General features: G+C 33.8%; 1 protein-coding gene across 7 annotated transcripts in view; it reads right to left on the bottom strand.

Annotated features, from left to right (window-relative positions):
- The window catches only part of FOXP2 (forkhead box P2), a 548352-nt gene that overhangs the window by 460348 nt on the left and 60940 nt on the right, over positions 1–27064 (bottom strand). For 6 of the 7 annotated variants that reach the window (XM_036068397.2, XM_036068383.2, XM_036068390.2 and 3 more), the window contains exon 2: positions 20292–20436. The exons of the other annotated variant lie outside the window; for it this stretch is intronic. The gene's annotated coding sequence lies outside the window, so the exon portion shown is untranslated. The remainder of the gene's footprint in view (positions 1–20291; positions 20437–27064) is intronic. 7 annotated transcript variants of the gene reach the window in all.

Below are 27064 nucleotides of genomic sequence, written 5' to 3'. Positions count from 1 at the left end.
TTATAAACCATACAAAAATGACAACTAAGGACTGTTCAACAAAAGAACAAACCTACGAGGTTAGAAAGTTCAAAAGAGAAGACAATAGCAACAAATGTTAGAAGCTGTAAAGCGAATGAGTTTTGTTGAAAAAGCCAAGAAGCTATGAATCCATACTGCAGAAGCCCAAAACTCTGCAGCTCTAGGTGCATCCGGAATAACACTGAAGACATTTAAGAAGAATTAGACTCTCCTGCTTCCCCTCCCCTAATTCCATATAACCAGACAACACCCCTACTGCATCCCAAGCAGAAACTAATTTCACTATCGGACACTATAGTATCTTTTTGTATTGATGAGTTTGTTTCCTTATATTTTCTGAAAATGTATTCATTTATTCTACATCTTTTTTGGAAAAGGGATAGGAATGGATAGAGAGAGAGAGAGAAAGGGAAAAAGGCAGGGAGGAGAATAAGAAGAAAGGAGGGACAGAGGCAGGAAATTGGTAAAACACAAAAATATTCAGAGCTGGGATCAGAAATAACTTAGCTGTGGCAGTGAGGAGGATGGAAATAGGAGGAGGAGATGGCATTTATCCTTTAAGTAGTAGCATAATAATATTGCCCTCGTGTTCTCAGGGTCCTAAAAGAAATAGTGGGATAGATCACAAAAATGCATACACCTTCTTTTTCCTTCCCATTATACCCCAACTAACCTAAAGTAAAGCTTCTTCAATAAATATGCATTTATTGACAGATGAATGGATAAAGAAGATATGGCATAGATATACAATGGAATATTACGCAGCCATAAGAAAGGATGAGATTTTTGCCATTTGTGACAACGTGGATGGACCTAGAGGTTATTGTGCCAAGTGAAATAAATCAGACTGAGAAAGACAAATGCCATAGGACATCACTCATATGTAAAATCTAAAAAACAAATGGATAAATATGCATTTATAAACATTTATTCATTTGCATGAAATTCTCTACAAATAATCAGTATGGCCAAGAAAAGAATAACACTAAAAGCAGTCAGTTATGAAATTATGTTGAGCCACAAGTGAATTAAGAAACGAGAACAGCGTTAATTATTATTGGAACCACCTGGCCTTTAGAGACCTCTTAAAAAGTAAAGGAATAAAAGTAATAAGGAAAAAAAATAGTCATTTCCCTTCAAGAAAAGAATTACCGAATTTTTTAGCCCACAAAAGTCCTCCAAATAATGATCAAGGTATAAACTACATTCTGCTGTTTTCTTTATTTTTATAGATTACAAGATCACCAAGGATAGGATAACCACTGATTATTTAAGATAATAAAGAAGATATTCTCAGGTTGTCACTGACCTACTTAGAGAAAGAAACTACTCTACACAAAACTTTGCCAACTCTACTAAAGAATACTTTTCTCCAAAAGAGAGGTGGGAAATAAAGAGTAGATGCTTGTGGGTTTTATTTCCACATATATTAAAGAGTTGCTATTCAAATCTATACATCACTGAAATGAAGCTTCCACTTTAATAGAAAAATCAGTTCAATAAACATACTTTAAGTTAGAGAATAATAATAAAAGGCTATCCTGACCGACTGCATCAGGACCAAAAGTGTTTAATTATCATAAGTTTGAGATACAAAGTTCTATACAAATGATAAGGTATTTTTTAAAATAAATGTTATAAATGACAGAAAAGCAGTTTCAATGGATGCACACATGATTCTGGTATATGGCAATCAAGTGAGTCAATCATAAGATAAAGTTATCATGAAACAGAGTTAATAGGGTATAGGCTTAGGGTATGGCAGATGGAAGGTGTAACATATGAAAAGAAGTTAAGCACATTTTTTGAATTCTGATTTTCTGGGTGGTTCCCCTTGTCATATAATGAACTATTACATTTCATTTCTGAATAACCGAGGAGATTAAAGCATTCATCTGTAGCTCATGAATTACTCTGAAAGGTTTTCAGAATTTAAATGTTATAGCTGGTCTCTCATTTTTCTTTGTCTAATAAATGAGTTTATGAATAAACACATGAGTTCATATATTCCAAATAGCAGACCATTCATGTTCCCCCAATTCATTCATTCATTCAATAGATATTTACTGATCTACAAAAGGTCAGGTTTTATACTAAATGGCAGCCTAAATAAGACTTACATATTCTATGCCCCCCGTGGAATTTACAAATTAGTATGAAAATAGGCATAAACAAAGGTATCTGTTTGTTACATATAACTAAATAAATGAAATGAGCTGTGGAAAAGAATAAGAAAAGAGAGGAGTGGGAAGTTCCTTAAGATAGGGAAGCCAGCAAAAGCTCCCAGAGAAGGCATCACCTAAACTAAGACCTGAGTACAAGGGGCAGGCCAGGCATGAAGAGAAACATTCCAAACAGTGGAAACAGCAAGTGCAAAGGCCCTGAGTCAGGAAGGGTTTCAAGAACTGACAGAAAGCCAGAGTAAGCAAGGAACACAGTGGCAAGAGATGATTTGGGGCTAGGCAGGAGGCCCTCTGCAAGCCAAGGAAAGAAGCTTCTGTTTTATTCCAAATACACGTAAAGGCTTTAACGTTGAAGAGTGACACGATCTGATTTACATTTTTTTAGTAGAGCACCATAACCATGCTCTATAGAAAATAAATTCAATTTCTGGTGGAGATTCTTAGCTGTGTGGGTGCCGTGAGAGCTTCTGTCTGTCTAGTGAAGCCTACACAGCCTTCCTCAGAATAATACTGTTAAATGCATACAATAAAATACATAGAATTACAAAGGAAACTATGGTGAAATTCAGTTCTATCAGGAACGGCTAGAGGCAAAGGACCCAAGGTTAAGGATTCCTGTTAGTGGACAGGAGTGAAAGTAAAGAGTTAGAAAGCTATTGCTGTAGATATGGAGAGGATGGATGACTTCAAGAATAAGTTGGGATTTCTGGGTGTTTGCCTATTAAGTATGGTCCAAACTTCTGAGCATGGATAAAATGTGTCTGTGTGAGGGTGTGTATGTATATGTGTGTGTGTGGTTCTCTTTAATCAGTCAAACTTCTATGAACGATGAATTTGTTTATTTCAAAGAGGGACATTTTTTGTCAAATGGGACCCAAAAGTTGAAATCAGAGAATTTTTCTAATAGAAGTTGCTCTTTTTTTTTTTTAATTTTTTATTGTTATGTTAATCCCCATACATTACATCATTAGTTTTAGATAGAAGTTGCTCTTATGGGCAATCCTTCGTTCTGTAAGTGTTGACTGATTACACTGATCAACAATAACAAGAACTAGCATTTATTGTGTTATGGTTACTTGTTTATGTTTACTACGCTATTATGTTCCAGGCACTAAGCTAAGCGTTTTATATTTCAATGTCTGGCTTAATTCCCATAACGATCCTTTGAGATAAGCTTTATTATTATCCCCTTTTTACAAGCGAAGGAATTAAAGCTCAGAGATAGTAAGGGACTTGTCTGATATCACACAGCTGGTAATTGTCAGTACTGGGACTGGAGCCCTGAACTAAATCCAGAAGCAAGCGTTACTGAGCATTCACTAAGTGCTTAATGCTGTGTTGGCAATAATTGGAACCCTAAAAAATATAAGCCAATGACCAGATCTTAAGGGGCCAAGCAGTTTCAAAGGATAACAAATACACATACATTAGAATATGGGAGACTATAAAAGTCTATGCTTACTTTTGTACTGCAAGCATTCACAGAAAGGACAGCACTGAATTGGGGAGTGGGGGGAGGATGTTTTAAGGAAAGTATACATCTTGAACGTTTCTTTAAAAACTAGATAAGCTTTAGATAAGCTTAAAGCGGCAGAAGTACATTTTGGTAATGAAGGCAATGAATCACACGCAGTTATTAGGGAACAGTCAACAGAGGGACTTACTGGCAGAAATTCTGGATTTTTCACCTCCTAGCTGTAAGGTTTTAGAAAGCTACCTAACTCTCTTGTTACTCAATATTCTCACGGTAAAATGGGTTTAATACCATCTACTTAGGAAATGATAGGAATGCATGCTACATACCAAAAGGCAGCCTCCCTAGCAGTTTCACAGATCTACTAAACAGCATGCAAACGGCAGGTCCTAACTTTGCAAAAAGTCAGGGACCTCACATAATGTTGCTGTCATTTGTTTCTCTTTCCCATATAGCCCCAGTGAAAATTTCTGAGATGTATTATATGATTCTTTGTTGTATGTTCATTTGGGACTTATTTCATACAACTACGAAATGCTGTAGGCGGACCCAACACGAAGCACCCCCTTCCTCCCAGCCACTCTCTTCTCAGAATCCAGCTCTATCACCCCAGCTTCCGAATGATGATGATAATGGCTAATAATGGCTTAATGTGTTATTCCCTCCATAAAGCACTTATATTTAATAACAGCCCCCAATGTCCCATAGCTAAAAATTGAAAAATAAAACAGTTTCAGGTCTCATAGAAATAATGAGGAGGAAAGCTCAAATTCTGGGACAGAAGGGCCTTGGGTCTTTAAGTCACACTGTTAAGGAGCTGTTGCTATTCTGAGGAGACTGTATTAACAAGCCTGATCCTAAAACCGGAAAGACCTCAGTTAAAAACCTTAGGATGTGGCTATCAAATAACCAATTTGGAAATGGGTATTTCAACACTATTAAAAAAAGGCTCTGGTCTTTAAGGATTTCTTAAAAAAGAGATCTAAAATTAAAATGGCAAAATAGCAGTATCTATTAAATCTGAACAGTGGGTACATGGACTCTGCTAAATTTGCTTCTGTCCTTTCTGATATGTTCTCAGCATTTCTTAACCTGAAAGTAACAAATCGTAAAAGGTGAAAACAAAGAAGTTCTTATGACAATGGACGCAGAAACTGTTCAACAGATAATTCTAATTTTGATGTCTCTCTTGCTTTGTACCACACTAACTAATCTTCTGGCAATTGAGTATGACACTTTAGATAAAACACATCTGGATGCAACAAAATATCCCAAATTCTTATTAATTCAAGATTAGGTCAAGATAAGGCTTTGGGGGCTTTTCCTAAAACTAAAATTATAACAGAGCATCACTAATTGGCCATTTTTTTAAATCCAAGAAAATAGCTAATGAAACTCTGTTGATATACTTTGCCAAAACTTGATATAAAAAAATAAAGCACACATAAGTCACATAATGTCATGTAAACTGGACATTTCAAGAAACTTAATAATGCTAATTTATATCTGCCCTACAATTTACAGCTTTCAGAGAACTTCCAGCTACATTAGTTCAGTTCACAGTAGAAACCAGAAATTGCATATTCTGTAGGGAAATGATATATGTGTTAATTCAGCATAAGTCTTGGCATGCCATCTGAAAAAGCTAGCCTTTGGCATATTTTTAGTTAAAGAAGGCTCTCTCAAGAGTCTTGAGTTAACTTGTTGAAATTGTTTAATATGCCTGTTGTATAAATGAGAGTTGAATACATGATTGTGAAATATAATCGATTGTTGTACTTTTCTATGTAGTTTAACTGACAGATTAACAGTCAGCAGCTCTATGCTTCCACGTCTGAACATGTAAACCTAAATCTGAAAACAGATGATTAAAGAACAAGAGGTAGCAAAGGCTACACAAGAATGCCATCTGATTATTGCACAGATTAAACTCGGAGGCAAAAGTGTTATATTTAAAATAAATGATAGGAGGCAATTTCTAAACAACTTTTCAAAAAGGTGCAAGCATTTTTTTTTTTCTTTACAAACACACAGCCCAACAGACTTCTGTGATACAGACCTCTACCACCACCCCCAATCCTGACGACCCCTGCAGGCAGCCAACAACTGCTGTATCTGTGGAATGTGCTCTTTGAACTGTACAAAAGCCCTCAGCCTTTCCTGCATTCTGCAAACAAAAACTGCCAAGTGCAATTATTTCTCTGATTTAACATAATACAAGTGTTACTTCTCCCCCCTCCTTAACTTCCCTAGTGCTGGCATGATCTACAATGTCTACATTTATAAATGCACAAAAAAGGGAATCATTTTTCCTAATCAAAATTAAATTTGTTTTAGAAGTATAATAGTTCAACTGAACATAATATAAAATTCAACAGGCACCATATTCCCTTTTGTGTATATGTTTTAAGAATTCTATTTCTATAGACGGATTGGAGGATTGAATGGGATTAGTCCTTTTAATTATATGACTAGGATCTTCAGCTTGAAATCTTTCTTACAAAAAAAGACAAACACAATAGTTGTTTATATTCAATTCATTTACCAAAAAAACTCATTAGAGCTAATAAGAATATGTCCTTCCAAATGTGAATATCTTTTGATATTCAAAAGAAAAAGTAAAAGGCAAAATAAGTCCTAAGATAGAGTTGCACAGATATTTAAACTCACCTACTAGTTAAATGCTAGAATAGAGCATTCTTCTAGCCTAGATCCAACATAAACTGCTTTTCTTCACTGAGTATGTCCTTGACATCATGCATACCAGAGTATTTTCTTTCTCAAAAAGATACTAAATCCAGTAGTGAAGAGTTAGTTCTATTTTTCATGTACATTATTGCTTCCAACTGTTGGTATGTACAAATGAATTATCAGCGGCATTACTCTATGTGCAAATATTTGAAATTTTGTCCCTAAAATTAAGTTTAAAAGAGATAAGACACCATCATTTATTTTATATACGGAAAAAAATAATTATCAAGTAGAACCGGATATTACAGGAGATGCTAAGAAAAGATAAGGTATATCTTTGTTCAAAAGAAGCTAACAATCAAGTTGAGGGGAACAAGACATAAATGCATAAAGCAATTAAAACACAAGAAGAATATATATGATATACATTTGCCACTTTTAATAAAAATGAATTTATTCATTTCATGGCCTATTTCACTGAAGTTTAGCCTCATACCTTTTTTTGAGAACCAGAGGTATCTTAGGGAGTTACAAAGCAAGGTGGAACCATATCCTACAGAAATGGATTTCCTTTTCTCTTCCTGCCAAATCTTTATCTTCCATGTCAGTTGAGTCACTTCTTCTCATTGATGCCATAAAAGCTTTTCTTACTAATTAGGTCATATAGTATTTTATTTTTTTATTAATCTATGTATTTAATAAGTACTTATTAAATAATGACAGTGCCTAGCAAAAGACAGTTGAAGACTTATGCTTTCAAGATGCTTTCAAGTCAGAAAAGTGAAGGTTCAAATCCCAGTTCTGTCACTTAGTAACTGAACAAGCTACTTAACTTTGCTAAGTCTCAGGTACAGCTGCAAAATACACACAGGTGACGTCAAGGAAGCCCCATCGACAACTGGGAAGGCTCACAGCCTCCAAGGAGCTGTTTGGACTGGGTATTAAAGGACAGTAGGAGCTCATCTACCACATAAGCAGAGAAGCACCTTTCAAAGAGAACAGAACATGCAGAGAAACATGGAACACAAGATATCTTTGGGAATCACTACACAGAGAGGAGTTCTGAAATATTCTAGGTTGTAGAATAGAGAGAGCCCTACAGAGGGCTTATATGCATGTTATACTTTGATGCTTGATTGTATGTACATTAATTTACTAGGATGAAGTCTATGAAAAAGGACACATAATTACCAAGTTTGAAATCTCAGGACCATCCTGATCTTTTACTCCATGCATCCATTACCAAATCCCACAGAAGGAACAACACGCACAAAAGCCACAAGGCATAAAAAAACTTGAAGCCATCAATTAATAAAATTAGGCCAGAGTAAGTGAAGTAAGAAAGAAGAGTCAGAAATATGCTGAGTAGAGGAAGATGATGCTAAGGGGACAGGCATGGTCCAATTCTTGCAAGGCCTTGTACTCTGAAGGGTTGGTTTGCATTTTACCCTAAATTCAAGGAAAAACAAATGTAAGATTTTAGTTAAGAAAACAGAAATCATCTAACCTTTATTTTTAAAGTTAAGTCTTGCTACCTAGTGAGTTAAGGGAAGGAAGGGCACAGAGAATCGAGAACAGTCATTGCAGTTGTTAAAGTAAAAGTTTTAGGGGCGCCTGGGTGGCTCAGTTGGTTAAGCGAATGACTTCGGCTCAGGTCATGATCCTGGAGTCCCAGGATCGAGTCCCGCATCGGGCTCCCTGCTCAGCAGGGAGGCTGCTTCTCCCTCTGACCCTCCCCCCTCTCATGTGCTCTCTCTCTCTCTCTCATTCTCGCTCTCTCAAATAAATAAATAAATAAAATCTTTAAAAAAAAAAAGTAAAAGTTTTAGACTAGGGTAGTATCAGTGGGATGTGCAGAAAGATAGAAGTTTGCAATCAAATCTGGAGGTTATTTAGCCTTAATGCACCTAAGAGAGTGAAGATGAGAAGGAGGGAGATGTCCAGGTGACTCAATATTGGTGATCCAATATTTCTGACATAGGCAACTGAGTTTATAACAGTGCTTGCTATTCACTAAGACAGAAAATATTGTAAGAGCATACTTTTAATAGGTGAGACAGGAGCTGACAATGAGATTAATTTTATTATTTTTTTTTAAATTCAAGACAGTTAACATATAGCATAGTATTGGTTTCAGGAGTAGAATATAGTGATTCATCTCTTACAATGAGCTTCATTTTAGATAGATTCCTATAGGACATGTAAGTACAGATATCAAGGAGGTACTTGCAGATGCAGATCTCAAACTCAGAGGAGAATTAGAAGCTAGAAATACAAAAGCGGGAGTCCCAACACTAAACTCAAAGCTTTGGGAGTAAGTGAGTTCATCTAGAATAATGTACATACAGAGTGAGCAGGTGAAGACGGAACACAGGAAAAAACCTAAATTTAAGCGGTGGGTAAAGAAATGACTCACAGAGGAGACTTAGCAAGAGGAATAAGTGAGAGAACATGACATGAGAACAGGGGATGATATGGGAGGAAGCAGTCAGCAGTGTTAAGTATTTCAAGGAAGGTAAGTGATTAAAACTGTCCTACAGATTTATCAATAATATCATTGAAGGACTTCTAGTTTAGCCTATCAGTCTAAACATATACAATTATATCCATTCCTTCCCAAAATACTAACATAATGGCAATACAAGAATAAAAATGTATAAACCCATGACAAAAATCATAGGAGAAGAGGTGGAATCCACTACAACATGCCAACACATCTTTGAATGTACTACATGGTCTAGCATAGATCCTCAATGAAAGCTGGTCAGGGAATCAACTAGTACTTTATTCAATCATTCAATCTCCATCTTGTAGATCAGGAAACTGGTCCAGGAGTAAAAAAAAGTTGAAGAGAAATCACACAGAAGTTATACATCAGAAAAAATTCTCAACACTGATGACATCATCCCTGTCTCCCTCAGAGTAGACTTACACTAGCAGTGTTTCTATTTCTACATTTTTTAAAAGCTAAACAAGAACCCCCATAATACATGATAGTTTTTCTATTTGCACTTTTTTTTTTTAACTGAAAGTAACTATTTTTGGCTCACTTAACAAAGATCATTTTCTTCAACCACAGCCTTAAAGGATGTTAACTGCTCAGCCATTATAATTCATATTCATTTCAACATAGTCTTCCAAAGACTATGCACCTCAAGGTAGAAGGCTACCAGTCACTTTGTAGTGCAGGGTAAAGAGAAAATGTCCTTTTCTGAAAAAGAACACTTAAAAGCAGTTCACTCTCCAAACATTTATTAAATGGGGACAGTATACCAACCCCACTCTGTGCACTGGGGACACAGGGCTGAAGAAAGCATACAGGATTTTATATAATACTGCATGGAAATAATGAAAGTGGAAATGCCTTAGACACTGATTCTTAAAATCTAGTGGACAACAAAAATTACTCTTTTCAGGTATTTGCATTTTAAAAGCATATACATTAGCATTCAACTCTATAATGAAACTATTGAGAAATTATATCTTAAACCGCCTCAATTCATGATCTATGTAGATACAAATATACCTAGATTTGAAATAGTAAAAACTGATAAATTCAAATTCAGATTCACTTTATTTTTTTTAATTTTTTTTTAAAGACTTTATTTATTTATTTGAGACAGAGAGAATGAGAGAGAGAGAGAGCACATGAGAGGGGGGAGGGTCAGAGGGAGAAGCAGGCTCCCCGCCGAGCAGGGAGCCCGATGCGGGACTCGATTCAGGGACTCCAGGATCATGACCTGAGCCGAAGGCAGTCGCTCAACCAACTGAGCCACCCAGGCGCCCAGATTCACTTTAACCGTAAGAAAATATTCATAAAAACAGGAATGCAATAGAAATGTTACCTTAAAACTGTACAACAAAACCAAAATTGCCTTTTGCACTAGCCTGCTAGTAAGCAGTTAAGTATAAAAGATTTTGAAAAATTAAGAAACTGGCAAAAATTGAGTTCTTAGATAAAATTAACCTGTACAATTTTATTCTGAAAAATAAACATGGGATTTTTGAGTTAAAGTTTGGTTTGTTAATTCAAAACACATTTGCTAGTGAAAACAGCGTTGCTGTCCATGATGAACAAGAGGGATAAATAGTGACTAAAAGAGATTCTGTATAGCAATACGCATTTCTCATTTGAAGAAAGAAACTAGGGGTCGACTAGATCAAGACTAATTAAGGATCATGGAAAAAATCGCCATGAGAGAAATGAAAATTGTAAGAAAAAAAAGTAATGGCAACAAATAAACTAATTAGTTTCCTTTCTTTGAGACAAATGTTGACCCACCTCACTGACAGTATCAAATTCAAAAATCTAAATTAAAGGTCTTGCTTTGGTCATTCTACTAACATTGACTCTGTTCTTACCTCTAATAGAAAATATAAAATTATAAAAATACATGTTATTTTCATAAATCTCAATGGGAACAATAAAGCAAATTTGGGCTCCACATCACCATTTTGCTCAGGATCAAATCTTCAGTAAGAATGTCACAAATGTGTAAATCTATTAATCAAATTATATAAACTTTTCAAATTATATAAACTTCCCAAACTAGCTCAGTATATATGCAGCTGGGTAATCAAAAATCAAGATCAAATGGATTCAATGACTCCAGTATGCAGGAAAAATAAAACTCCAGTAAAGAAAGAAATTTCAAAGATTGAAAGAAGCTACCTTTAAATGGATGGTGGGAGAATTTACATGAATTGCATGGAGGTTAGAATGAGCATTTTATAGCAATATAATCATGAGTAATTTTAACAGTGAAAATGGTAATGGAAGCTTTATTTAATCTATATGCCAGGTGCTGTGCAGCATGTTTCATCTCTCCCCACTAATATTACCCCAAATTCTAGGATATTAAGTTCACATAATGCCTTTTAAATAAGCAACATTTATTCTCTGTACTTGATGAGTATGATTTATAATAGAACTAAAATTATCACTTCATAGTATAACCCCATTAGCGAGAAATATAGAAGTCTATGGAAAAAATAAATACACGGCATTATTAAACTCAGACATGCTACTTCAAGTTATAACCTTAGCAAAACTCTCAAACATGTGCATGAAGAGATATATACAGATATATTCACTATAATACTGTTTGAAATGGTAAAAAATGAAAAACAAATTGTTCATCTACCAAGGAAAGGATTTTAAAGTAAGCATGCATTATTCAAACCATGGAATGTTATAAAGCAGTTAAAACTAATTAACTATTATCCAACAAAACAGCAAAAATGGAAAAAGACAACCTCCGTGTTGCAAGATATAGAGCAACTCGAACTCCCATACAATGATGGTGAGAAGGTAAACTGTGACAACTATTTTATTTTTTTTATTTTTTTTATTTTTTTAAAGATTTTATTTATTTATTTGACAGAGAGAGGCAGTGAGAGCAAGAACACAAGCAGGGGGAGTGGGAGAGGGAGAAGCAGGCTTCCCGCAGAGCAGGGAGCCGGATGCGGGGCTTGATCCCAGGACCCTGGGACCATGACCTGAGCCGAAGGCAGATGCTCAACCATCTGAGCCACCCAGGCGCCCCTGTGACAACTATTTTAGAAGACCGCTTTCTGCTAAGGAAGACACTACGATACAGATAACCTACGATACAGACACTGGATTGACATTACGATGTAGATATCCTGTCATACAACAATTCTACTCCTAGCTACAAAGACGCACATAATATGTCAAGGACATGTACACCAGTCTTCAGAGTAGTATTATGCCTCATAGTTAAAAACAAGAAAACAACCTGAATGTCCCAAAATGGAAATAAACAATGGCATATTCATGTAATGGAATACCTAGATGAACACACTAACATGGAGGAAGCTCGTAAACCTAGTATGAAAAACAGAAGCCAGACACAAAAGACTATATGCTAAATTATTCCATTTACATAAAGTTCAAAAACAGACAAAACTCATCTATGTTGTGAGAGGTCAGGATAAGGTTTCCCTGGTGGAGGATGGGGAGGCTTTTATAGTACTGGTAATGTGCTATTTCTTGAGCCAGGTACTAGTTACACGGATGCACTCATTCTATGAAAACTCATTGAGATGGAATTTATGATTTTTGCAATTTTCATTGCACAACTGCAAAAATCATAAATGTACTATATATATATGTATGTATGTATGTATGTATGTTGTATATATGTATCAATAAAAGCTTACTTTAAAAAAACTAAAAAATCAGACCTGTATATATCAACATGGGTAGGTCCTCTAAATATAATTTTGAAAGAAAAAATTTCTCAGAAGGGCAGACTTGATATGATGCCAGCTGCATAAATTTTAAAATCACAAAAAAACCCCACGAAAGTGTGGGGCGTCCGGGTGGCTCAGTCGGTTAAGTGGCTGACTCTTGATTTCAGCTCATGTCATGATCTCAAGAGTTGTAACATGGAGCCCCACGTCCAGCTCTGCACTCAGTGTGGAGTCTGCTTGAAATTCTCTCTCTCCCCCTACCCCTCTCCCCGCCTCTCTCTCAAAAAAAACCAACCAAACAAACAAAAAAAACCACCTTAAAAACAAAAAAGAAAACAAAAGTGTAAGAATATAGATAAACACCAACTTCAGTGTAGTAAATACCTTTAGAGAGAGAAAAAGGAACAGGATGAAAGCACATAGCTTTTACTATATTTGTGGTATTGTATTTCTTAAAAAGAGTGAAATCTGAAGAAATATAACAAGATATTAACATCTCCAATTTGGATATGTGGGTGCCTATTGTGTTATTTTCTGAATGTTTACAATATTTTAAAATAAAAATCTTAAAGAAAGCTATCACTTTGGATTCTGGAGTAAAGAGAATACTTAAAATATGTTTTAGTGAAAAGCATTCTTAACAAATTTGCCCAGATCAGCAGATTAACAAATGTTTTCATACAGCTTGAGTTATCTGACATGGCTGATGGATGTTTACTTTAGGAAAAAGTATTAAGTCTTAATAAATGTAATGCCTTTTGGACAAACCTAAAATATGGCCCATGTATAGAAAAAAAAGGTATACTCTGATTTGCCAAAAGAGAATTTCAGTCTTTTAAGTTGTTCAATAATAAAATCATTAAACATTTAAGAAAGTCCAGCAGAAATGACCTTTAGATCCTATCTGTGGAGAACATACACCTTCAAACTATTCTTTGATACCTGATCCAAGACCACTTTGTTGCTCCTTTATGTTGTTCCACAGGGCTATAATCAAAATGGGGCACATAAGTAATAGTGGTTGCATGGGGAGAACTGTCAACTCTACAAAACTAGATCATTGACAGACCCACTAAAAGAAGGTATTCATCCCAGGAATACTGAGGCCCTTGTCCCAGATATAATTTTGCATCATTAACTTGGAAGTGGATTCAATGTGTCACTAACTGGTCTTTCAAATGGATTTGGAGGCTACCAACCACTTTGGGTTAAACAAGAAGTTTTGCTCTCACCATCTTGTCTTTAAAATATAAAGAGGTATAGGGAAAACAAGTTTGAACTAGTTTTTTTGCTTTTTTAAAAAAATAATAATCACTTCAGAACAACAGGTCAGGCTTTCATTCTTAATACTTAGCCTGAGAAATTTCACTCCTGCCTCTTTAAGCATTGTTCTTTGTTACAACCCTTCTTTGAGTGTCTGAGAGCAGCTATTAGTTAAGATTTAAGGTAGTCATTCAGAAGTCACAAGACACAACTTCAGGTAAGATATTCAGGCAAGATATATGAGCTACTTTCTTAAGATATTAACAGTTGCTTTTACTAAAAAGTCTACACTATTGTAAGAGAATATGGAGAGTTAACACTTTATTTTGTTGCATTTCTACTCTACAAAGATTCAGATCAGTTACGGAGACAGTTGTACAAAGAGCTGCCCCAAGAAACTGGTGCCTTGCTATTTAGTGAAAACTAAATCATAGCAAATGTCTATTTTGCAGAAAGACTCAACTCCCACCTTGCATTTTTTTGTCTTGTTAAAACTGACATGTCTCTTTTCAGATATTAATAAGTTATTTTAGTTTCCATATTCCCATATATCTTCTCAAACTGACCAATGCACATCTTTTTGAACTCCAATCAAGATGTACTAATACATCATTCTCTGAATTACACATTAAATGAGATTTAAAAAGAATTCTTCTGTTGTCTGCTGGGTATTTATAAAGGAAACATATTCTTTCGATCTTTTAAAACATTATAAACATTCTAGGTAGATTATTATAAAGTTATGGAAATACTAGGACACAAAGAAATAATAAGTCTTTAAATATTTCCATGTGGTGACAGAATTCATATTTCCTAAATTCCAGAACTACATCCTTTCCAGAAGAATGCTCTGCTTCAGAACTTAATAAGTGAAATAAATGACTACATATTGCACATTACTGTATATAGAGATAGAGCTACATAGATGGATATAGAGAAAAAGAAAGAGAAACACAGAGATAAATATACATATATGTATATAAACACATACATACATATAAACATACATACACATTTATTTATACACACACTTCTACATATATGAAAATAAGCAAGACAGAGACCACTACCATTAATTACCAGCTATGTGCAGGTATTTTTTGTGTTTGGTGATTTAATCTTCATCTAACCCTATAAAGAAATTTTTTTTTTCCTCACATACCAAACTTACCCAAGATCACTATAAAAAATTACATGGCAGAGCAAACATTTGAACCCAGGTCTGTCAAATGCAAAAATAGGACTCTTTCCTACATGGTATGCTTAAAATAAGTTTTAGATTTTAAGTATTGCTTTGTGTCTCTTTAACTTAAAAAAAAAAAATCATTCTGGCACTATGAAGAAACATAGCTGGTTTCTGAAACAAAATCTGATTTTATTCCCAAAATTTCAATATGGCAAAGGAAAAGATGCTACAAAGATAATTCTTAGTTGAATATGTTCAAAATGTAATTCCTTGGTAATCTGGGTTTTGGCCAAGACAAATCAAAATCATAGATATATTACAAATGCCAAGTTTTCAGAGAAACAAAAAAAAAATGCAATAGCAACAGATGCATTCTCCCTAGACATTTGTGTTGAGCCTAGCTATATCCAGAATCTGAAGAAAAGGGGGATTTTTCTATTTCATTTTTTATGAATAATAAATTCCTGGTTTCTGTTAATGTCAACTAGTTAAATAAGATAATATTCACTCCTTGAGAAATTAAACAACAGAATATACTGAGAGAGAAAGGAGAAAGTAGAAAGAAAAAAGAGGAAGAGGGGAAGAAAGAAGAAAGGAAAGAAAAATTAAAAAGGGACTAGGAAAAAGTCTGTATCTGGTATTTTTAAACTGAATCTGTATTTGAAAATTTGTATTCAAAAAAGGAATACAAAGAGCATCTGTGTTTTCCATTTCTTTTACAACATACTAATGTTAAAATTAACAAATTAAAGTCCCACTTAAGTAAAAAAAAAAAAAAAAGCATTTCTGAGGATGATAGACCACTGCATAAAATGCATTAAAATGTAAGGAAAGAAGCTATGAACAACTTAATAAAGATGAGTATTTCATTATTACAGAATGAGGTTGGGTTATATTAGTGAAAAAAAATATTTTTAAAATCAAAACTGAAATGTCTATCTTAAAGACAAGTTTATGCTACATAAATAAATTGTCATAAAAAGTTACTAAATGTATTCAAGTATAGAAGACTCCCTTTATGGACATTAGCACTTCCCCCAAATAAAACACACTGCTTTGTGAGATCACAAAATACTGATTTTAAATTATATATTTTTAACTTTGAATATTCAGTGTCGATAGATCAAATCTGAAATTATCTTACTTTTTCTCAGAATTCTAATTAACAGAATCATTGAGACTGCTTTTTAATTTTTTTAATTATATTAGACTTGCAAAAAATTATCTAAAATTTTTTGAGCAGTTTTATATTTACAGAGAACTATAGCAGAAAGTACAGAATTCCCATATACATTCTCTTCCCTATCTGCAGAATACATAAAGTTTCTACTATTATTAACATCTTGCATTAGAGCATGGTACATTTTCTATAACTGATGAACTCATATTAAAACACTGTTATTAACTAAAGTACAGAGTTCACACTAGGGTTCACTGTTAGTGTTGTACAGCTCTTTGACGTACATAATGTCACGTATCCACTCTTACATTACTATACAGAACAGTTTTACTACTCTAAAGATCCACCTATTCAAAAAAACAATAAAAATAAAAATAAAAAAAATCCAGCTATTCATCAGTCCCTCCCCTCAACCCTGGAAACCACTGATCTTTTCTTGGTCTCCATAGTTTTGCCTTTTCCAGAATGTCAAATAGTTGGAATCATACAGTATGTAGCCTTTACAGATGGCTTCATTCACTCAGTAACATTCATTTACGTTTCTCCATGTCTTTTTGTGGCTTAATAGGTCATTTCTCTTTATCACTGAATAGTCCATTGAATGTATGTATCACAGCTAGTTTATTCATTCACCAACTGAAGGACATCCTGGTGGCTTCCAAGTTTGTGCAATTAGGAATAAAGCTTTTATAAATATTGTTCTGCAAATTTTTATGTGGACATAAGTTTTCAACTCATTTGGGTAATTACCGAGTAGTGCAATAGCTAGATTACATGGTAAGTATTGTATACATGTTTGGCTTCATAGTAAACTGCAAAACTGTTTTCCAAAGTGGCTATATCACTTTGCATTCCTGCCAACAATGAATCAGAGTCCTTGTTGCTCTACATCCCTAACAGCATTTGGTATTGTCAGTGTTTTGGATTTTAGCCATTCTAATAGGTATGTAGTGGTATCTCATTGTTTTAATTCGCAATTCCCTAGTGAAATAAATGTTGAGCATCTTTTCATATGCTTATTTGCCATCTCTGTATCTTCTTTCATTAACTCTAAAACTTCACTTTTTAGCTGAATTATGTGCTTTCTTATTGTTGAGTTCTCTGTGTATTTTAGATACACATCTTTTATCAGACATGTGTTTTATAAATATATTCTTCCAGTCTGTGACTTGTCTTTTCATTCTCTTAGCAGCGTTTTCCTCAGAGTGTAAGTTTTTCATTTTATTGAAGTCCAATTTTTCAATTTTTTCTTTCATGAATTGTGTTTTTGCCATTTTATCTAAAAAATCATCTCCAAACTCAAGGCCACTTAGATTTTCTTCTATGTTATCTTCCAACAGTTTTATAATGTTGCATTTTACAGTTAGCTCCATGACCCACCCTGAATTTATTTTTGTAAAAGTTTTGAGTCTAGATTTTTTTGCATATGAATGTCCAATTGTTGCAGTACCACTTTTGAAAAGACTGTCCTTTCTCCATTGAATTGCCTTTGTACCTTTGTCAAACATCAGTTGATTATACTTGTGAAGTCTATTCCTGGGCTCTCTTTTACATTCCAATGATCTGTCTTTTCTTTCATCAATATCATACTGTCTTGATTACTGTAGCTTTATACGAAGTCTTGAAGTCAGGGAGCGTAGTCCTCTAACTTTGCTCCTCTTCAATATTATATTGGCTATTTATGGTCTTTGGTCTTTTCACATAACCTTAAGAATCAGTTTAACAATATTCACAAAATAATTGGGATTTTATTGGGATTATGTTGAATATATAGCTCAAGAAAGGAAGACATGACATTATAATCATATATTGTGTATGTTTTTCCAGGTACATGGAATATCTCCCCATTTATTTAGATCTTTGATTTTCTTTAATCAGAATTTTGTAGTTTTCCTAATTTATATTATATATATACATATAATTAGATTTATACCTGGATTTCAGGTTTGTTGGTGCTAATATAATGGTAAAAAAACTTTATGTATTTTTAATTTCAAATCCCAGTTGTTCATTGCTGGTACATAGGAAAGCAACTGACTTGTATATTAATCTTGTTTTCTGCAACCTTGTTAAAATCATTTATTGGTTATAGGAGGTTTTCTTTGGTTGATTCTTTGAGATTTTTTAATAGACTATCATGTTATCTGCAAATAGTTGTATTTCTTCCTTCCCGATCTATATGCCTTTTATTTCCTTTTCTTATCTTACTACCTTAGCTAGGATTTCCAGTATAATATTAAGTATATTCCAGTATAATATTAAATAGGAATGGTAAGGACATCCTTGCCTTATACCTGATATTAGCAGAGACACACCTAGCTTTTCATTAATGGCTTTTCATAGCATAAATATCCATGCAACACCAGCCTAGTGAAAAAACTGAATGTAGCTGACACACCAGAAGCTCCTAGAAACTCCACCCCAATTTCTATCACCTACCTAGAATTTAACTATTATCTTTAATTTTGTTGTAATCATTTCTTGCATCCTAAACACTATAGTCTAGTTTTGGAACTTTATAAAGAAGAAATCATACATACATGTTTTAGGTTTTTTTTACTCAACATTATGTTTATGGGATTCAACCATGTTACTGTTGCTATACTTTATTTGCATTGCTGTAGAGCAGAGGATCAGCAAAAGTTTTCTGTAAACAGTAACATTTTCCAATCCTTCATCAACCTCAAACTTGTAAATAAGAATTCACTACTCACTCATCAAATTTAAATAACTTCTTAAAAGTTTTGTCATACTTTTCAATAACAAATATTAAAGTTATAAATGAGGAGCAATTGTTTCATATCAGTGAAAGGAATAATAATGTTTGTAGTGTTTCTCCAAGGCATCTCTATCAAGTTCAATGATAGAAAAATTTAGAACTAAGTATCTAAGACCATAACCAAAAAGTTTCTTTTTTTTATACATGGTTTCTGCTAAATTAAAAAATCCTAACTCACAACTATAGACTGTTAGGAATGGCCACAGAGTTTCAAGGCTCTATCAGACGTTCTAAACAAAAGACTAAATGTGAACCTAGAAATTATGAAGATTTCTTACTGCAGACTACTTTGACAACTTTGTCAGATGCTGTATCAATAAGAATATCACATTCAAAACCTACAAAAATTCATGTTTCAATTTTTAAGATAATTGGGGTGGGGAAACGTATAATTTGGTTGTATTCAACTCTAGTAAGTATTGATTTTCATGGTTCAGACTTTTAAAAATCAAAACAATACTCTTTCACTGATTCTTTCACCAAAGAATGAAAAGGGTTATCAACTGTTAAGCAAAAGTCAAATTTCTGGCAGTTAAGCCACTATATTACATATCAAGTGCCTTATCACAAGGATGATGCACTAAGTAACTTTTCAGATAAAAGTCGTGATTGCCAAGAAATTTCTTCCAAATAATTTTCCTAAAACAAGTATTGCCTTTGATTATCATTCTTTCTACCAATTTCTAAACAGCAACTGAATTCTGTCTTTCTATATAATCACAAAAACACATCTTTTAAGTTCTTTCTAACAAGATAGGGAATCAGTCTTTCCAAGTACACTGAGCTGACAAAATTTATATATTTTTATAGTGGATTATGGATACAAATTCATTCCAATTCAGTTTCACTATGCAAAGTGAAAAAAAAGGACTTAATGTCTCTCTTACGGGAAGGTGGATTTAAATAGATTTATTAAGATAGTCTTATTCTCAGATATAAAGAAATATAAAAGAAAAGAAAGTTTAGAGCAAAAAGGGATTATGATGGCACAATTGCAAATATTAAATCAAAGCAAGTTACCTTTTTTCATCAGAATACTCTCAAAATTCGTAACAGTTCTCTTCCAGAAGATAAAATTAAAAATAATCCATTTTGCATTAAATATTATTATTGCAAAGCATTACCTTATGTTACTATTTAGAAAATGTTAACACAAATAGGAATTTAAAGTTACCAACCAAAACATCTGTATATTTTGTACAGAAAAAAAATCCAAATATTTTTATCACATATTTTTCTACTAATACCTGAACAGCCACAAAAACTGAGGGATGGAAAATAGAGTACAGATGACTTACATTTGGAGGGTTAGACTTTAATTCTCTCTCCCAGGATTGAGGAGTCTTATTCTTTGTGCTTACAATGCTCCTTTCTCCAGGGTATTCTTCTACTTCCAGAATAGGTCAGGACAAAGCTTCAACAGACTTCTATTATTTGTTTGATCTAGGGGGAAATTATACTTTTAATCAATTATTACAAAATGCATCAAACTTTTTCTTACTGTGCTGGTGGGTGGGGGCTTCTCATTATTTTCTGTTGGATCTGATGTGAACAGAGAAAATAGGAATTGCCATTGTTGAATATTATAATAAATAAATCAAGTACTTTAAATTAACACCACTAAAAGAAACCCACATCTATCTTCTTTTTCATTTTTATGGCTAAGCAGCATAGCAAGAGAAAATTAATATTCAAAATCCAAATGACTACAAAAGCCTACTCAAATGTATTTTTAAAAGACTTTAACATAATTTTGCAAATCCATGAGTTTGAATGGACTGGCAGAGACGATTAGGTATCAAATATTTTTACTCATTCATTTTAATGTCTTAGAGCTAAAGAATTACAGGATGATTAGAAAAGTGTAAAGGAAAATCCATTTTTAAAAATTTTAATGGAATAATAAAAAAAGATGATTTCAAAAGCATGAGACAGACTAGAAACAGATAGCAGAGGATCTGTAGGCAGGGCAAGAGACCTGGAGTGAAAATTTTAAAGATGGTACAAAGGTTAGGAACTGCTATTTAAACAAAGCATGTTGATCAAATTAAAGGATATAACATGGGTACATCCTAAATCCCATTTCATGTTAATTCTCTAGCAAATCTGTAAGACGTAAAAATGTAACACATACTACCTTTACAAGGACACAGAAGTGTGACATGTGGTTATCTGCCCTTTGGTGGTATGAACATTCATAATTTTAAGAGAATTAATTGTATTCTACAAATTTTATCAAATTATAGTTTTCTAATAATGGATATTTTCTGCCTCATTAAAATGAAATATTAAGATAAATGTCTTCAACTGTACCATACCCTAGACCACACTCTCTTGCCTTATCTTAAAGTCATTCATATTGCTTTCCATTAAATAATAAATTAGAATGTAGGGGGAACTTTTGGAGAAAAATTGGAAATAAAATATAGATGTTTTGGGGGGAATATGTCCTTTTTTAAAGCCAGTTTTTGCTTAGAAATTTAAGAGTATTACACTTGTGATTATTATTACAAAAAGATAAATGTGATGGGATTATAGTAAACAAAGTCAATTGATATCTCTATCAGAATAGCCAAATAAAAAAAACAGATATATGTAGACAGAAGAGTACCTCTTTAAGCCATCAATATAGTCATGGATTGATATGTGTGTGATCACCTTTGTTTTTAATCATTGTAAGGGATACTTGCAATCATTTACTTGGCATACCTCAAAATTATTTCAAGGTGAAACAAAAATACAAATTAGGCTACCAAAAATTAAAGCTCCAAGGAAGAAAACACTCAAGACTAGATTAGGATTACAGAAAACTGCTGTTTTCTTTTCAAAAGATTCAATTAATCTTGATCTAATTTAACAGTCTTACTACTCAAATTTATAAACATGCACTTTCTGTATGAATATCTCCATATGGCTTTTCAAACATAGGTAGTTCCACTTTTGTTTCTAGAACACAGAAATGATTTTGCTGTATTTTGGATCAGTGAAGATCAATGTGCATTCCTTTAGGGAAGCCTTTTGAACTGACAAAGGATGAATGATTGACATCAGCAACAAATACTTTTTGTTGTCCTGGACTGACATGTCATTTATAGCAATACCTATGCTAATTAATGCCACACATATCTACCAGATGTGTCAGAGAAATATGCCAGACCCTTCACAGAATATAGCTTGAGTGTGGCTAAAATTACATTATAGATACGGAAATGTATCCCTTTGTGATATAGAACTGATCTCTCTCCCTCCCTCCCTCTTTCTCTCTCTCTCTCTCTCACACACACACACACACACAGTGTGCACATACACAGAACATAGCTTCCATGGTAGAGAAAACCCCACTTAAACATACAATTAGCTATACCTTGTCTTTTCCATTGGTGAATTTTTCTTTTTTTTTTAACAAAAAGCAAACTCTACCTTACAAAGTTCAAATACACTATAAATTTAACTTTAAAAAAGACAGGACATAATGTATAAAATACAAGTTGTGGCCTTCACAAACTATACTATCATCATGACACTTTACCACATTATACTGAATTTTGTCCTCAGATTCTCTCAATTACACTGGTAGATCATTAGCAATGAGAATCATGTATTAATCATCTTCATTTCTCCATTCCCTAGGACATAATTTGGTGTACTGTATTTACCAAATTTTGTGGGTTTTTTTTAAATAAAGAGTTAAGTTCTATAAGGTCATCAAAATTATATATAGCATTTTTGTCAGTAAATGCAGAATATACAAAGACAGAATTATTAATGCTGGCAACCAAAACCTTAGTCATTAAATCATATGAACTGGTAAAGAACTCATCTCAGTGTCTGGCACATAGCTAGCTCAATAAACCTGAACTATAACCAAGGTGAGCATTCCTCCTTCATTACCTGGGATAGGTGAGATTCATACTTATTACAATTATTCATAGTTATCCCTTTCCTTCTTAAAAGCATCCCAGTTTAGATGATAACTTTATATATTCACTAAAAGTATCATTAATTTATTATTCATTCATCATTTGATTATTTCCTTTTATCAAAAAATTTTTGTTTTTCTTTTTTTCCATGATGCTATGATGTGACAAAAGTATTTGGTTGGGATTAGAATAAACAAGATTCCATTCTTTTCACATTAACAAATTCACACAGATGGTCAAAGGTTTACTAAATCCTCATGTCCTAGAAGTTAAACATTTTATAATCAGCATAGGAATCACCTCCTAAGCTGACAAATCCAAATGTGAATTCTTAATTCCTGGTTTGCTGAACTTCTCTCATTCACTCAGCTTATTTTTCACTCCTTCCTTCTTAAAATTCTCCCTTTGGCTTACAGGGAGATTTTCTTTCTGGATTCCTTTCCTACCCTTCAGACCTTTTTGCAGTGTCTGCTAGTTCCTATTCTTAGAGCTACCTCCTCAATGTCACTTTTCCCACGACTTCATTCTACTCCTCTTCTGTTCTTTTTTTTTTTTAAAGATTTTATTTGTTTATTTGAGAGAGAGAACAAGAGTTGGGGGAAGGACAGAGGGAGAAGGAGAAGCAGACTCCCCACTGAGCAAGTAGCCCGATGCGGGACTTGATCCCAGGACCCTGAGATCACGACCTGAGCCGAAGGCAGATGCTTAACTGACTGAGCACTCAGGTGCCCCTCCTCTTCTGTTCTTAACAGGCACTCAACTTCCAGCATTAACCTCTACTTGTTGCTAATGATTCCCAAATGTATATATCCAGTCCACACCTGTCTCGTGATCCCCATATTTAAAGTTCCTACTGAATATACAATCTCCTTCCTCCAGTCTTAACTCCCTCTAACCCACACTCCACAATACAATCTAAGTTTTTTACTTTTTTGTTTGGTTTCTGAAATGTAAATCTGATAATATTCTTTCTAGCCCAAGGAAACAACCAACAACAGTTAAGGAGGGAATGAAGAATGAAGTCCTGCAGAGGATTTACAGGCAACAGAAGGCAAGGGGGGATATCCAAGCCTACTAGAATGATAGGGAATCTATTCCTGCTATTTCATTTGTAATTCAAACATGTCTCATTTCTAAAAATTATTGCATGCAGTGGTTAGGTTTCAAGACAAATATTACTAGAAAGAATAATATGGTAGAAAAATACATCATGAGGATCAAAAAATATCACTCACAAAAGAGCAATCAAGTTCTCTTAAATATGTACCAATGATTCTATAAAGTCTCTTCCACCTCTACAATGACAGTCCTTTTCCCAATTCTCCAGTGACAATTTCAAATTCATCGCCATTGCATCCATCAAATATCTTCAAACAACTCTCTTACCATTAATCTTTGCAGAATACACCCAACCTGACAACATTTTCCAAATACATGTTTTCATAAAATAACCAAAAATAAAACTATTAAGCAGCCAGGTGCAAGAGAAAACAAAATTGTAGGGTTCTGTGGTAAAGTCTCCAAAGAGGTGGTTTTTAACCCCCGTCAGATGACTGTATTTGCTACTTCATTTGTTGTGTAGGAATGCAGGCTTAGTCTTCAAGAGAGGCTGGAAAATCATGTGTGTATGTGAGAGAGAGAGACAGAGACATAGAGAGAAAGATTTAATTTTTAAGATTTAACAAGTTTCATATTTTTTTTTAAAATGATAAATATTAACAAATAATATTTGCAAGCTCTATAAGGGTGATGGACCACCCCTTTTTGACATCACGGTCAAATTGAAGGGCTAGCCTATGATCTAAAAGCCATGTATAACATGGTTTCTTAAAGAAAGTATGGTCTGTGTTGTGACCAACCAGTAAAACATCTTCTGGTATATAATCCATTTACATGTTAAGAAATGCTTGCTATTTAATTTCATTATCTAAAACAGCCTGTGAGTGCAATTTTCCATTCTCTCTTTGACTCAGCTCTTTATCCTCTGCTGCCTCTTAAACATCTTCACTTGAATATTCTGGTTCTGACCCTTCTTCAAATTAATAATGGCCTATATATCTTCAGAATTGTATCTCAAACCTTCTCTTTACTCAAGAGTACTCAAGTTTTCTTAAATATATACCAAAAGATGTCTCTATAAAGCATTCTAAAAACAATGTCTCTTCCACCTCTACAATGATAGTCCTCTTCCTGTTTCTCCAATGACAATTTCAAATTCATAACCCTCATATCCACCAAATATCTTCAAACACTTCTCCAACCATTAATATTTGCAGAATACACCATATCTGACAAGGTTTTCCAAATATATGTTTTTATAATCTTTTAGACTGACATGGGTGGAAGACTAAAACACATCAATACCTAAATTCAATAAATTTCACTTCAAATCATGCAAATATTTCCCTGGCACCTTTTCTTACTAGCGTGTCAATTAGTGTCATTTAACAGGAGGGGTTCCTCAATATCTACCAAATAAACCAAAACTTCTTAGCCTGAAATCTAAGGCCCTTCATCATAGCATCTAATCTGCCTCTCCCGTATATTACTCCTCTTAGTCTCCCTTACATTCCAGAACAGAACCAAACATTTCATGCTTGCCTTTATCAGCCTTTAAAGTCTCAATTTGCTCCATCTAGAATGTCTTTCTCAAATTCTATTTGTTCAAATTGTGCTATACCTTTCAAGCCTCAATTCAATTACCATCACCTCCATGAAGTACTCCCTTACTTTCTTAGCCAGAAGTAATCAACCCACATAGCATTTTCTCACCAGCTCCTGTTGAAAACTCTTCACTTAATCTACCATCTATCCATAGATCTGATTTCTCGCACGTAATTAAAAACTACTGAAAACAGAGAATATGTCTATTCATCTGTGTCTTTCTTAGAAATAATTTTTAATAATTTTCACTACCATTGTTTTCAAGTTCTAAAAAAGCCTGTCAAAAATGTGTCATGGAGAACTACCAAGTCATAATTTGACATATTCTGTAGAAAACACATTTAGACAAACCATACTAAGGTAGTCAAATAAAATATTTGGTTTTAAATACCCGCTCTGAAGTTCTAAATCAACATTAAAATTTAGAACTCAAAACAAAATTACAGGTTTTTGGTGAAAATTCTGTCATATGACAACATATTTTAAATGATAAAATAAATCTCTCTATAAAGACTGCTGAAGTAATCCTCTGCCTTTCATGGAAAGTAAAATCAAAACCAGTATACCCAACAAATCTGGGGTCACCCAAGGTGTGGTTTAGAGTTAGAAAAAGTACAAAATTATATTCCAAATTCTACTTTGATTAGCAGTAAATTTCAGAAAATGGAATAGACACACCTGAGTTATTTTAGGGAAGAGAACTTACTTACATAAACTTTGGGTCAAGCATGATGCCTGACATAAAATGAGCTATCAATGAATGACCAGGATCTTCTGAAGACTTCTTTTGTCACTGGCTCGCCCCACCCCTCCATAGTTTACAGGAGACATTCACAGAAGAAAGTAATTTATCTAAGATTTCAGAGAGTGTAGGTGGCACAGATGGGACTTGAGCTCAGTTTAACTGTCCTAATCCAGTAGTCTTTCCTTTCAGAACCAATGCAAGCCAAACTTACTCAAAATTTAGTTAATACATAAATATACACAAAAAATATTTACTTTCTCTAACTGTATTTCAAAATAACCAATTTCCATTAAATAAACATATATAATCATACATATAAATAACATCTATCAGTTAGAAAATACCAATATTCTTTGTACTTGTGGTCTACAGAGCACGCTTATTACAACACATTAAAACTCATATTAAACACACTTCACTTATGTATTATATACACGTTTATAACTGCAGAGTCAAATAAGGATATCACACTTCCAAAACTAATAATCTTCCATTCTCAAAAGGGCACAACCAATATCAGCATCAATAGAAACACATTTCAAGGATATCTACTCATTTTATGCACAATTTCCGAGTAGTGGATTGTATATTAGCTTATTTATGAAGTGGAAAAAAAAAAAAATCTCAGCCCAAACAAGCAGTAGAGGGGGTGAAAAAAAGACTACCTTATCTATATTGCCCTGACAATTGAGTTTGGACAACAGTATTTTCTAAATGTACCCTATTCAGCGCTGGATATGTA

This window comes from Halichoerus grypus, chromosome 12, assembly GCF_964656455.1.
Source record: "Halichoerus grypus chromosome 12, mHalGry1.hap1.1, whole genome shotgun sequence".
Lineage (NCBI taxonomy): Eukaryota > Metazoa > Chordata > Mammalia > Carnivora > Phocidae > Halichoerus > Halichoerus grypus.
The sequence above is the reverse complement of the archived record's forward strand: the minus strand, read 5'-3'. Positions and strand labels throughout refer to the sequence as shown.